Here is a 15,342-nt window from a genome sequence, read left to right as displayed (position 1 = left end):
TTAAATACATATGGTCCCACCCTGGAGAAGTAGTTTGCGGTCCCCGGCAGGCTGGTAACACAAAGAGAGGACAGAGACAACTCAACCATAAACACTAAATGCCTGTCTCAATAAGATTAACTTTTCACATAAGCTGTGCCTACAAGATGCCAAACATCTGGATGAAACATGCTGAATTCAGCCAGTCCTCTGGGTCATGGGGTGAATTGAAGATAACCCACCCTACAGAGAACTGACAGAAGTTTTACTTTTCAGTCTCTGTTGTGCAAACCTAGATGTTGTATACAAATAAAGGACAAGGACATTTGAGAAGCATCCAAGAGAAGGGAAGGAAATCTCTATCAATGAAGGTAGAAGGCTTCAGAGCTGACATTTAGTCTTTAAGGATAACCAAAGGACCTTTCATCTCTTACCATCTCCAATTCTTCCAGCAATCCTGGCTTCAAATCCGACCCTTCATATGTGTTTGTGTGACCTTGGGCAATTCACTTCACCTCCTTAGCCCTCAGTTTCCTGGTATTATAAAGTGAGAGGGATGTACTAAGCTACCTCTGACATTCCTTCTGGTTCTAAAGCCTGTCCCAGCTTGAAAGCTAGGATCCTTTGTCATGGACAGAGCACTGCACTGGATGTCAGAGGACCTAAGTTTGTTTTTCTTTTCATTAAAATGGAATTTCATTTACAAAAATCTATTTTCTCTCTCTCTCCCCCCCTTGAAAAAAGAAAAACAAAACTCTTATAACAAGCATACAGTTGAGCAAAACAACTTCTCACTCTGGCCATGTCCATGCCTTATTTTGTACCCCAAGTTCATAACCTCTCTGTCAGGAGGTGGGTAATATACCTCATCATCTGTCCTTTGGAATTATGGTTAGTCATCACATTGATCAGCGCTCTCACGTCTTTTAAAGTTGTTTGTCTTTGCAATGTTGTTGTTATTGTAAGGAGACCTTAGTTTGAACCCTTCCTCTGCTGTTTTCTAACTATAAAAGCATAGGTTTGGGTTCTATAAGCACAGGACTTCCATTTGGCCTCCCCATGGCTCAGTTTCCTTATCTGTAAAATAGGATAATATCTGGAACCCAAACCCAGTCTTCTGACTCTAAATCCAGGCCTTTTCACATGTTGCCATGATGCCTACATTTGGCATAAGTCCATATAATCTTTTACTCATGCTTTGGTCTTGCATATTGGCACTCATAGAATGCCCCACTAGATGAAATACCCTCTGTTGAGTGATGTGGGAACAGGCAAAAGAAAGAGAAATCCAATTTCCTTGCTCTTGAAGGAGTCTGCAATCTAATATGACAAGCCATAGACTCCTGAAAAACAGTCTAATAACACTTACAAGGCAACAATGTATAAATGCAAAGAAGATTGATTATAAACTGTTCAGAGGCTATAGACTTAAGGAGCTTGGGAGGGAATTAGGTTAATCAGCATTAGCCACCACTTAAGAGGCACCCAGAAGTTGTCTTTGATTTCCAAGTGAGTCTTCCCAGAGATCCACCAAGGAGGGCCCTATAGGCTATAAATAGACACCACCAAGAGGCCTGTACACATAAACCTAGCACTGGGATGTATAATAGTGAGGTATTTTTCTAAGATAAATACAATTACCATATGTGAAGGGTTTATGAATGGCAGAAAAGGAAGACAGCTTCCACCTCACTCCTTCAAAATCCCTAGATTCACTAATTTTAGTGGAAGATATTTAAATTCATTCCAGAATTTCCTAGAGAGGCAACAGGTATAGTATTGAGGGCCATTCTCAGAGTCAGGAAAGTCTGAGTTCAAGTTCTACCTCTGAGGCAGTCTATCAGTTCAAATCCCACTTCTGAGAAAGGCCATTCCCCCCCCCCCCTTTCCTATATTGCTAGTACTTTCCCACTGAGATTACCTTCTATAAACACGTGTGTGTGTGTGTGTGTGTGTGTGTGTGTGTGTGTGTGTGTGTGTGTGTGTGTGTAAGGCATCTAGCTGGCACAGTACTGGGTCTGGAATCAGGAAGACTCATCTTCTCATCTTTGTGAATTCAAATCCAGTCTCAGATACTTACTCTGGGCAAGTCACTTAACCCCATTTGCCTCAGTTTCCTCACCTGTGAAATGAGCTGGAAGGGGAAATGTCAAACCACTCCAGTATCTTTGCCAAGAAAGTCCCAAATTGGACCATGGAAAATCAGACACAACTGAAACAACCCAACAACAACTGAGTACATATGTGACTCTGGCCCTTTAGCCAATCTGAGCCTTTGTTTACTCATCAGTAACCCCCATTTGGGTTTTTCTTGGTGAAGATGAAATAGCTGAACAACAACAAGAAACACACACACACACACACACACGCACACACGTATATATATATATAAAACATGTATGTAAATGTGTATGTGTGTGCATATATATGTATATATATACACATACACACATACAGATAGATAGATGATAGATAGATAGATAGACATATATAATGTATCTACACATATCATAGTACATAGTTATTTGCATGTTATCTCCTTCATTAGAATGAGAGCTACTCAAAGACTGGGTTTCTGGCTTTCTTTGTAAATTCAGCACTTAGTAAAATGTCTAGCACACAATAATCATTTAATAACTGCTTGTTAATTTGACTGGCTATTTGACCTAGGCAAATCACCCAAACCTCTCAGTGCCTCCAGGCAACTCTTTAAATCAGTGAATTGCATAAAGTTGACAATCTGTATTAGGGGAGGGCACCCTGTGCTAAAGGAAATCCCAGTTGAGGAGTCAACAACAACCAAAAGATGGTGAGGGGATGATGTGGAAATTGGGGGATTTCCTATTAACCTACAGTTTTAAAACCAGGAGATTTTTCTTCCCGTCTTAGGGAATGTCATAAATGGTTTTATGGTGTCCTAAAAAAAGAAAAAAAAAACTTTTTTGTTGTTCAGTCGTTTTAGTCATGTTTGATTCTCCATAACCCCATTTTGGGGTTTTCTTGGCAGATATACTGGAATGGTTTGATATTCCCCCCTCCAGCTCATTTTACAGATGAGGAAACTGAGGCAAAAAAGTTAAGTGACTCACCCAGGGTAACAGCTAGGAAGTATCTGAAGCCAGATTTGAACTCAGAAAGATGAGTCTTCCTGACTCCAGACCTGCCACTCTATCCACTGTAATGTCAAGACACTTAGCCCCTCTGGCCCTCAGTTTTCTCATCTGTAAAATAAAAGTATTAGACAAGTTGGTCTCTGAGTTCCTTCTGGATCATCATCTATGATCTTTGAAATAAAAGTAGGACTAAAACAAATGGAAAGAAACAGTGAGAGTATTCTGGGCAAGAGGGTAGATTGAAAGTAACAAGGGTTTTGCAATTAGCCACTGCCATATTTTCATTTGATGTTAGTATCTTTCTAGTGCCCATACAGAAGTTTATTCTTATAATGTGAAGGAGCATCCTGCTTGCTGACCTCCTAACTGGCCCTCCAGCAATCAGAGAGCACATTCATAGAGAACCAGGCAACACAGGAAAGGCCCCATTAGAAAGCCATCTCACCTTTCTAAGTAAGTGCCTCAGGTAATCACCAGCAAGGCAGAAAGACCCCCAGAGGGGGGCCAAGGGGCTCCTTCAGCTGATTTCCTCAAGCTGTGAGGTCTCCAGGCTTCATGCTGCACCACGGTTTTATTTACGTTCATAAATCTCAATGTCTTTGCTCCAACCTCCCTATTCTTCTCTCTGTTTGGGTACGGAGTGATCTTTTCCAGTCCCATTTCAAAAGATTTACGTGGTCCTGCTCTGCAAACATCTAACAAGTCATTTGCCTTTTCCTCATGGTTGGTTCCTGGAAGCCAACAGCAGGAGAGCTGAAGGGGAGCTGTGTGTGTCATATTAAGACAATTAGGAAGATTGCTTTTTGAGATTCTTGACAAACACCATGATCATTTCCTTTGGCACTACACAAACCTCCTGTTTTCCTTAAAGTATTCTGACAACACTCTATAAGATCGTTTGCCTACAAATCCCTTCCAGAAATAAAAAAGGAAAATGGTTTTTTTTCATCTCCATTCCCAAAACTCTCTACTTCCCTACCATCACTACATACACTCCCCACTGTGAAATGGGTTATTACCAGCATGATAGTAAAAAGAGCACAGGATTTTGTCAGGTCACACAACCTGGGTTTAATTCCCAAGTTCTACCGAGATCAACCTATATGACCTCAGGAATATCACTTATCCTCTCTGGGACTCATTTTCCTCATCTGTAAAATGAGAAAGTTGGACTGGATGACCTCCAAGTCTAAATCTACAAGCCCAAAAATCCTTTCCTGATAGACAGAGAATTGGTTATTTCTCCACCTTCTCTTTTCCCTACCTTGTTCCCATACTTCTTCTGACTTGTTAGTCATTTTCACCCCCTCCTCCCCACTGACCCTTTCCCCTTCTCTTTTTTTTTTTTGTTTTTTTTTGCAGGGCACTGGGGGTTAAGTGACTTGCCCAGGGTCACACAGCTAGTAAGTGTCAAGTGTCTGAGGCCAGATTTGAACTCAGGTACTCCTGAATCCAGGGCTAGTGCTTTATTCACTGCTCCACCTAGCTTCCCCTCCCCTTCTCTTAAATCTATCATTCTCTCCAGTACACAGGATCATAGATGTGGACATGGGAAGGAAACTGGAAAGACAGAGCTAGATTTAAAAAGGACACAATCTGGACTTCCGTGCCTTATCTGTCAAAAGAGAAAAGGAACCAGCTTTTTCTTTGACCATTAAGGCTCTGACAAGTCCAGGATGTGAGGGAACTCAAGCCTGACACCCCTACCACACACACACACACACCCAGGAGGGGAAGGGGAAGAGGAAGAAGGGGAGGAGAAAATCAAGGCATTAACTTCACAGACCCGGATGGGGAAGTTTCTGATGTGACAATACAAACCAATCAAGGATCACCCAAACTCACCATGTTTATAGATGTAACCCACCCTATGCTAATTTGGGTGGGGAGAAGATGACAGTATTCTATTATCCTACAGGACCCTGAGACCACTTTGAAAAGAGGTGCAATCCCCCCTGATCTGACTTCCCCCAAATCTGTTTCTGAAGGAAGCACACGGCTCTACTGAAAACATACTCGCTCTCCTTTGCATTTGATCTTTCTCCCACATGCCTTTTGTATTAATCCTGGCATTCTCTTGCCATCTGTTTTCAACTTTGAGTTCGAAACTCCCAGCCCAGCTCTAGCATTCTGACAGCGCTCAGGGCTCCTCCTAAGGGTTCCAGAGAGAGGCGGAGAAATAAAAAAGATGCATCTGATCCGTGGAATCCAACCTGGTGCTTTTAACTTATCTCTGGGTCTTGCAGGTTTTACTTCCATTTATCAAATTGCCCTCCCTCCACAGCCCCCATCGTGGTCTGGCTTTCCTGCATCATACATTAGGGAGGGGAAGGACTCTGGAGGCAGAAAACTCTGGTTCAAATCCTGTCTCTGACACCACCTGCATGACCTTAAGTCCCAACCACCATGGGCTATATATATTTCCTCATCTGCAAAATAAGGAGATTGGATTAGATCAACTCCGAGGGCTTTAGAGCAGCCTCCATCTCTCAGTCTATGATCTGCTGCAGGCAGGGCATGGAGGGATGCAAGAGAAACTATAGACACCAACGCTGTGACCAAATAGACACGTGCCTCTTAAGAAGAAGGATTCCAAGGCATCGAACGAGGCACCGGCTGAATGTGTGTCATCCCAGGGCTGTACCATGAGTCTGGCCTGTACCCGAGTGTTTTGGGGTTTGGTTTTGTTTTTTTTTTAGTGAGGCAATGGGGGTTAAGTGACTTGCCCAGGGTCACCCAGCTAGTAAGTGTTAAGTATCTGAGGCCGGATTTGAACTCAGGTACTCCTGACTCCAGGGCCGGTGCTCTATCCACTGTGCCACCTAGCTGCCCCTGTACCCGAGTGTTTTCAAACCTCCACACCCAAGCCTTTGGATACCTCAGACTTTGCACAGGAAATGGGAGTGTGAGAATGGGACCTCAGGAAACCTTAAACTTTGAAGACAGAAAGAACAATAGAGCATCCTTTGTAGTCCCTAGGTATGAAGTGTACAGTCTGGAAACCCAGCTTACTCACTGCATAGCCCTGAGGGCACCAGGGACAAGTGTAGACAAAGGGCGTTTAAAAGCAGCTGAAGACAGAGCTTTCTCTATACGAGGCCCTGGGGATTCTATATGTAAAGCACTTTAGTAACCTCCAAGTCCTCTATAAATGCCAGCTATTGTTATAATTATTGTCATCCTTTGTTGTTATTGTTGTTACAATAAATAATCATTGTTTCTGGGTGATACAATACCAGCCCAAAGTCTCAGACTCAATGACAATAAATGAGTGGATATTATCTTGATAATGAAAAAGTCAACAATCTAATTCAACCAAAATTCATCAAGCACCTACTATGTGCAAAGCCTTGTGTTAAGCATTGTGCTGTAGTGCAGTAAAAAGACTACTGGCGGGGGCAGTTAGGTGGCGCAGTGGGTAGAGCACCGGCCCTGGAGTCAGGAGGACCTGAGTTCAAATGCGACCTCGGACACTTGACACTTACTAGCTGTGTGACCCTGGGCAAGTCACTTAACCCTCATTGCCCTGCAAAAAAAAAAAGAAAGAAAGAAAGAAATACAAAGAGGGGGAGATCCCTTTGAGCTGGGAATGGGGTGGTTTCAGGGAAAGTTCTGTGGAGTAAGTGGCACTAGAGCTGGGCCTTGAAGAAAGGTAGACTTCTACAAGGGAGATGTTGCGGGGTCCATTCTAGGAGTAACCCAAGTCTCAAGTTGGGAACATTTGCACAAGAGTCGCCTCGCTGGTGGAGAAAACACTAATTCACTGTGTGCCTGCCTAAGGGACAGAATTGGCTGAAGAGCTTGGGAGAGGAGAGACAGTCTTCTTTCTTCCTGCTTCAGAAGCGGGCACATTCGGTTCCAGACTCTCCTTAGGACTGACTGCCGAGAAAGATAGAAAAGACTTTAAGCAGCTGCAGACACATAAAGGACCTGGTGCAACAACATGTTTCTGATTTCCAACTTTCCTCCCTAGAGACTTCAGGGAATGACCCGTTGGGTGAGATTGGAATCTCGCTCTCTCATTCACTTAGCATATTATCCGGTATATTCTAATCAATAGAACTTCTCTCATTTCTGTTTTCTATGGGGTTGCATAAATGGATTTACTCACTACTATTTGTGATCATTATAAATAACTAGTATTTTGTGGGAAGGAGTAAAGCTTTTCAGATATAAACTTGGGGTACCCCTTTCTCTTTAAGGGATAGCAACCAGGAGAGTCTTGAACCTAAGGCAAAAAAAAATCATTCCCAGAGACTAGCAATATTTTGGAGAAGCAGATAGATCCAATTCTAGTCTAATATCCCCGCTCTAAGGAGAGCAAAGGGTTCAGCCTCTTGGACCCTTCTGCACTCCTCCAGGCAAGGAATTAAAGCTTCTCTTGGAGAGAGGCAGGTAAGATTCTGAAAAGAATCTTCCTTATGTTGCCCCAAAGACAACACTGAGAAAATTGATATGGGCATATATGCAGGCAAGGCATTCATCCTTCTTGGGCATGGGGATAGCAAGAGCTCAGACTTGGGAGTTGGGATAGGGGAGGATGAGAATAGAAGATGTTTGGTAGTCCAGTTTCTCTACAATGCAGAGTATGTGAAAGGTAATGATGTAGAGTAGACTGGAAAGAGGGGTTACAATCACTTTTTGAAAGGCCTTGGATGCCAGGATAAGGCATTGATATTTTAATTATTAAGCAGTGGGGATTCATTTATGGTTCTTTTAGGGTGGGTGGATCAGAGTAGTGCATTAAACAGATAATAAGTATATAGAACAAGTTGGAAATAGGAGAGCCTTGAAATACAACACCACTTAGAAGTCTTTTACAATAGTCCAGTGGTACTAAAAGAATGCATTGGGATGGAATTTGAAATCATATTGGATGTTGTCAACTTAAAAGTTTAGCATTCTCAGACACTACTACACTAGTCTAAGTGAAAAAAGTCAAGGATCTGAATTAGGATGTTGGCAGTGAAAGAGAAAAGGAAGGCATGATATAAGAACGGGGAAGCTAGAATCAAGTGGACTGGTGACTGATAGAATGTATGGGATGAGCAAGAAGGGAAAGTAAAAAAAAAAATGAATCATAGGTGTAGAACCCAGTCATGTTGGAAGATGATAGTACCGTCCTCAGAAAAAGAAAGTTAAGGGGAGGGGAAGGTTTGGGGGTAGGGGGAGATGAAATTGTTAAGGACATAGTCAAATTCATTTTGAAGCTCTGTTCAACTGCAGGTATCAATGGAAATGGAAGCCCTGGCCTCTGAGCTCATGGGGGGGGGGGGGGGACGGCTTATAGGCAGTTCCTTTTTTTTTTTTTTTTGTGAGGCAATTGGGGTTAAGTGACTTGCCCAGGGTCACACAGCTAGTAAGTGTTAAGTGTCTGAGGCCGGATTTGAACTCAGGTCTTCCTGACTCAAGGGCTGGTGCTCTATCTACTGTGCCACCTAGCTGCCTGTAGGCAGTTCCTTTTGTAGGAGATTTGGAAAGGAAATGAGAAACTCAAAAAAAAATCACAAAACAGTAATTTGTGCCTTTAAGGGAGCATCGAGCCACAAGGGTCTAGAGTCCCTGACAAATTTAAGAAAGACCCTTTCCCAAACTCATTTTCAAGAGAGATGAGTTGCCACTCAAAGAAGACCCACAGAAGCAGCAGGAGAGATGGGGGCAGTCAGGAACTGGGTCATTTTCCAAATATGAAACAAATAACTGAGAGTAGGAATGCAGAGGCTCTACACTGGGGGGGGGGGGAGGAGGGGAGAAGGTTGTGGTTTTTCCAAGAATGAGACAGATTGAAATGCAATTTTTTTTCCTATTTAAAATAGAGCTTCCAACCTTGATATGTAACTGCTCCACTCCAATGAAACCCCCAGAGCAGGCAGCTAGAGATCAGGGACTCCTCTGCCACTGAACAGGAGACACACCCCCTTTCTGGCTATTCACTCACACTTTCCCTAGGTTGGGCTCCCAGTGTATACATTATCCCAGGCCTGCTGACGGCACCATCTGGGTGACACTTCAATATTGCATTTGGGGCGTGTTTACTTGCAACATTTGTGAGGGAGAGATCGGAGCCACATGTAAAGCACATGCAGGAAATGCGTTGTAATAACCGCATGTTTATAATTCAGAGAGAAGGATGGCAGAGCCGAGCAGGGTTTGATGCAAGTCCAAATCTATTTCCTGGACTTAAATTGAAAGGGGAGATGTTGAGGGCAAAAGCCCTGATGATGCGGGTACTTTGGATCGGGCTACAAGTTTATTTCTCATGGTGTTGGTGCACTTTTCAAGTCTGTTTCAACCAGTTGTCTCTAGCCATCATTTCCTTTTCTTACACCCTGTCCTACAGATGCCGAAGTGTGCAGTCCTTGCAAGGAGGCCTCCCTTCCTATTTCCTTGCAAGAGACCGAAGAATCTGATTTGATCAGGGTTCACTTGCAGGACAACTGTCCCTCCTTGATGAACCTCCTTTATCGAGCTTTCTTTTATCCTGCTCAGATTCTTAAACATTGCCATGTGACAATCCCATTTCTTTTCATGGATGTTAAAAAAAATATCCATCTAATCCCAGTCCAGTTCCTAAATTTCCCTTTGAGGCAAGCCATAAGGGAGGACTTGGCAAGGCTCTGATCCTATTCCCTGACATGGACGTATCCCCAGAAAAGATGTTTCCAGTCTTGTAGAGTTTCTTCAAAGGGCCTCATTGGAGCCGACTGATCCCTTCACTCACCATGAGTCACCAGTTCTCCATTGTCTCTCTGTTATTACAACTCATGAGGGGATGTTTTATAGCTACTGCTGGGAAGCTCTGTCCTTTGGCGTTCTAAAATAGCACTTAAACGCCACCTCACATGGTTTGGGTAAAGGAGCCTGAGGGAGGACGGAAAACCTATCTATTGGGAGACTATGTAGATAAAATCGAGCAGCTCTGTCCCCTTTGAAGGAGACAAATCTCTCCAGGAATAGGAAAATTGTTCCATTTGCCTGCATGCTGTGCTTCCACTGAGGGGACTACCAAAGTAGACATGGTACCAAAGACATGCCTAGGAGTTTTTCACCTGGGGCAAAAGCAGTTTGGTGGGGGAAGGGATAGGAGGAGAGAGGATGGCAGGGATATAGAAGATAGACCAACAGATGAGGAGATGCGATGTAGCAAGACGAATACGGTGATATATCAGAGGCACAGATGCACTGGGAGAAAGTGTTGACCATTTTCCAGAGAGTAGGCTTTACAGTCTCTTTCATTTATCTATACTGTGTTTGTAAATTTGAGTTGGCAGACATATCAACACAGAGGTAGGGAGGTCTAGGAGAGGGGTGCCAGGGCAACAATATGGAAGAAGGGGGCAGGAAGGTGACCTGTGGCCAGGTGAAGGAATAGGGTCAGAAGCATAGCCCAGAAAAGGACCTTGAGTTGTGGGGAAAACATTTACCAGACCATTACAGGAAAGGAATTGTTCCTCCCTCCCCTTATGTTAGCACTCCAGAACAAAAACACTAGTTGCATCACCCTAGTTCTAGCTCTAGACATTACTCACTGGGGGATGTAGTAGAAGAAAGAACTTGGACTCCAATGCCAGTTGCCATGCCTCTGTATCTTCAAAACTTTAGGCATCAATTCATTTCTATGGGCCATGGTTTCTTCATATATAAAATGATGAAACTGGACTAGATGCCTTCAAAATCCAGCATTCTGAGAAATATCTTTAGAGGTCACAACCCACACTCCAAATGTTTGGATCCTACTTTGTCACTCATCTCATTTCTGAAGCACCTCTCCTCACTGTACTTTGCTGCTGAGGAAAAACAAGCAAATTTCCCATCAGCCCTGGGTAAGCATCATTCAGAAGCTAAACAGTCTCCAAAAAGAGTCTGTGCATCAGCAAAGATAGATGGAGACTCTCCCACATGTTATGGGGGGCGGGGGAGGGAGGAGGGCAATATGGAGAGGAGTAAGATGTGGTCCCCACTCTCCAGGAGGTTGCACTTTAGTTGGGGAGATAAGACATAAATACATGAAAAGTAAATTGATATTACAGTTAAATGAATATATTAAACAGTCATAAAAGATGAGCCATAGTTGTCATTTGAGTGATACCCATGAGAGTAAATGCAAGAACTTGTGGAAGAGAGAAATCACTATGAGTTGGCAAGACTTAATGGAGTAAGGCATGGAGAACCTGGAGAATGCAGTGGTGGTGGTGGTGGTGATGGTCATGATGATGATGCTGGTCCTTTGTTTTCAGAATACCAATGACATCAGAACTATGCAAAGTCATCAGCCTCACTCTCTTCAATGTGTAGGATTTTGCTGGGCAGAAAGAAAGGTAAAGGACATTCTAAGTGAGAGGAAAATCAATGAGCAAAAGTTCAGAATATAAAGTACAAAGGACATTCGGGAAACAAACACATAAACTAATTTAGATGGATCAGAGCATACATGGAGGGGCATAAGGCTTAGACCGTATGACAAAAGGCATGGAAAGCTAAGCTAAGATGTTTGGACTTTATTCTGTGGGCACTAGGGAGCTACTGAAGATTTTTGAGGTAGGGTGTAAGGTGATCTCATCAGGCAGTGATATGGAAAGAGGATTAGGAGGGGCAGCTAGGTGGCGCAGTGGATAAAGCACCAGCCCTGGATTCAGGAGTTCCTGGGTTCAAATCCGGCCTCAGACACTTGACACTTACTAGCTGTGTGACCCTGGGCAAGTCACTTAACCCCCATTGCCCCGGAAAAAAAAAAGAAAGAAAGAGGATTAGGAGGGGAAGAGTTTCGAGATAGGAAGACCAGTCGGAAAGTCACATAATGAAAGTAAATGATTTAGAGATCATTCACTGCTTTGGAATAGCTGCACTTCTGCTCAGTCAACATTTGCTCACATTTCCCAAAGTAAAACAGAGAAGGGCAGAAGTCTTCTCTTTCCTAGAATTCCTTTATTTTTAGTTTAAAAATTACAGCGAAAATTTCAGTACCTGTGTTCCAGGACCAATGGTTCATTCTATATTTTCTTGTAAATGTCAGGACCAAAAACCACAAATCTATAATCCCAAATTTTCTCAAAGGATGCCCAGCTGACAGAGAGTTAGTCCAAGGGATTCATGTTTCAGATATAGGTGGGATCAGATGACCTCTGAAGCCCTTTCCAGCCCTGAGATTCCATAATCCCATAAGGCAGCTTTTATATATTATTGTAGCATGTCTGGTCTGTGAATCTCTCTGATTATATCTAAATCAAAAAGAACAACAGAAGAATTATGCTGGGAGTACAAAAGTGTTTTTGAGTATAAAGTGCTGATGTTCAGGATATCTGAGTTTTACTAAATTAGGGATTCCAAAATTAAAGGGAGTGTTAATGAGGAACATCATGACCTATTTCCCAAGGATTCAAATTTCTGGGGAGTCATCAGTGCTTTAATTACATAGTCTCCCTGAAATAAAAGAAACCTCTAACCTTCATTTAGTCCAGAGGTGTCAAACTTGTAGCTGGCTAAAATTCCAATGCCGGCTAAAGCAGATTAAAATGAAATTGTGAAATGTTTAACAAAACAAATAAAAATATAATACAATTTAGATAATATTCATTTGTGGGTTTTGTCCACAGGAATCCATTTCTAAGAGAGTTTGATTTAGTCCTTCCTCTCCCTCCCCAAAAAAAGACCATTCAGCAAACACTATTTCTTCACTTCTAAGGAACTTCTCCCTACAACAAACAAATTTCCCATCATCCTAAGGGAAGCATCATCACAAAAAGAAATGGTGCTTTTTTAAAATCTGTCTATCAGCAGAGGCATAGGTTCCCTCCCATGGACAAGGTCTTGCACAACTTCCGTAAGGGAATGGAGAGAAGAGTAAGGTATGACCACAAATCTCTGCAAGTTTACATTCTAGCTGGGGGAGAGTCTTCTCCATGCTAAGATAGATATGGATTCCTAATAAGATATATCTCAATGATGGTTTACCATCCTTTTTAATTGTGTTTCATCCCTTTGTTCCCTTCAGAGGATCACAGATTTAAAGTACCATCCAATCTGATATGCTCATCTTATAGAAGAGTGAACTGAGGGGCAGCTAGGTGGCGAGGTGGATAGAGCACTGGCTCTGGATTCAGGAGTACCTGAGTTCAAATCCGGCCTCAGACACTTGACACTTACTAGCTGTGTGACCCTGGGCAAGTCACTTAACCCCAATTGCCTCACAAAAAAAAAAAAAAAAAACAGTGAACTGAGACATGTCCTCTCTTAAAACTAACTGTAAAGACCAATCGCCCAGGCTTAAATCTTGGAATTTTCTTGAACCATCCCTTGTCATCACCCATATCTCGAATCCTGTCAGTTTTATTTTTACAAAGTGTCTCACACCCAATTCCTCCTTTCCATCTCTATTACCACCATCCTTACTTGGAGTCCTCACCCAGACAAATACAACATGGTATAATAGAAAAGGCCCTGAATTTTCAGTGTTGAATTTAGTCACAGAACCTGAAGTTCAAATCCTAGATGTGCCATGTATCTATATTACCTTGGGCAAGTGATCTAACCTCTGTAGGCCATTTTTGTTGTTATTCAGTCATTTCAGTCATATCTGACTCTTTATGGGGTTTTCTTGGGAGAGAGACTGGAGTGGTTTGCCATTTCCTTCTCCAGCTCATTTTACAGATGAGAAAACAGGCAAACAAGGTTAAGTGATCTGCCCAAGATCGCACAGCTAGTAAGTGTCTGAGGCAAGATTTGTACTTAGAAAGATGAGTTTTTCTGATTCCAGGTCCAGTACTCTATTCACTGTACCACCTAGCTGCCTCTCTGGGCCTCAGTTTCATGATTTATAAACTGAGGGGGTTGGACCAGATGATCTTTGAAATCCTTTTCAGTTCTAAATCTATGATTTTATATTAGCATCCATGCATCCACTCTCTCTTTGATCCAATCTATCCTGCAACACCCACCCCTGACGGACTGATTTTCCTAATGCAAAGGTCTAACCATGTCAGTTCTTCCTCATGGCCAATCCAGTAAATCTCCACAAATTGGCCCCCAGACACAACAATGGGTGAAGGAATGAGATATGAGTCTGGAGAGAGAAAAAAAGGCACCATCAAACGTGTGCAATTCTGTCTTAGGGAAAGCGACAATGATTTACGTTTTTGTACATTAAGGTTTGTAAAGTGATTCCTTCATAACAACCCCAGCAGACACTTAAAAGCAAGTATCATCCCCTTTTTACAGATGAGAAAACTGAGTGTTGGAGAAGTGAATTGACCCGTTCATAGTAGGGGGATATGATATCAGTTCTTCCTGACTCCAAGCACAACACTTTACAGAGCATAGCATCCTGCTTGCTCAAGTCTAAAGTAAAGCATCTGACCCCCTGCAAGGCATAATCCCTGAGGAAGGAGGTAAGAAGGGCGCTACTCTTCTATGACAGGTGGAGATGGGAATAACGGAGGAGCACAGTGAAGGAGAGACAGAGTGCCATGCCAAGACCGCTTCTTTGACTGGAGGATGTGGTTAAGGTCCCGCCATCCAGGACGTATGTACTCGACTATAAATAGCTATTTCCAGAGCCAAAAACTCTGAGGCACCTTTGAATGAGCAGAGCTCTTGGGCAGTGACCCAAAGGAGAACAATACGTAGTCTGTTGAGAGTTTAGAATGATATCCTCATACTGGGCACAAGATAATATGCCAGCCACCATTAAGGACTGAGTTCCCACTGTGTGCTTGGCACCATGCACTGAAACAAACCGAAAAATCCAGCAAACACGGTCCCCAGGCTCAAAGAACTATAGTCTAGCCAGGGAGACAGAACACCCACACAGCAATGAGCTGACTGGGGAGAATCAGAAAGGAGCAAATCTGGATGAAAACAGGGCCAACTGACTGTGTAAATACCTCAGGAACACAGGGTAAAAAGAACAGAAAGGAATTGGGTGGAATTAATCAGGGTACAGATACAGGTGTGCCCCTTCATGAAGGGAAAGGGACAGGTGTGGCCCAAGCATTGGGACAGAGAGAGTCATCCCCTTAATGCTCACACAAAGTACAGGTGTGTCCATCTTACATTGCAGGAGATTCCCTGCCCTCTCTCTGGAATTAGGATAAAAGCACTCTTGAGTTTTAGAATTCTCGGGGTTTTAACTATTCATCTTTTTCCCCTTGAATGAATACAGGGATATCCCACTTAATTGTTCTTTGATCTTCCTACTCTCATCCAAACCAATCCAATCCAATCTACCACAAAGTGTCTACTTTGTCAAGACACT

Source organism: Dromiciops gliroides, chromosome 4, assembly GCF_019393635.1.
Source record: "Dromiciops gliroides isolate mDroGli1 chromosome 4, mDroGli1.pri, whole genome shotgun sequence".
Classification (NCBI taxonomy): domain Eukaryota; kingdom Metazoa; phylum Chordata; class Mammalia; order Microbiotheria; family Microbiotheriidae; genus Dromiciops; species Dromiciops gliroides.
The sequence above is the reverse complement of the archived record's forward strand: the minus strand, read 5'-3'. Positions refer to the sequence as shown.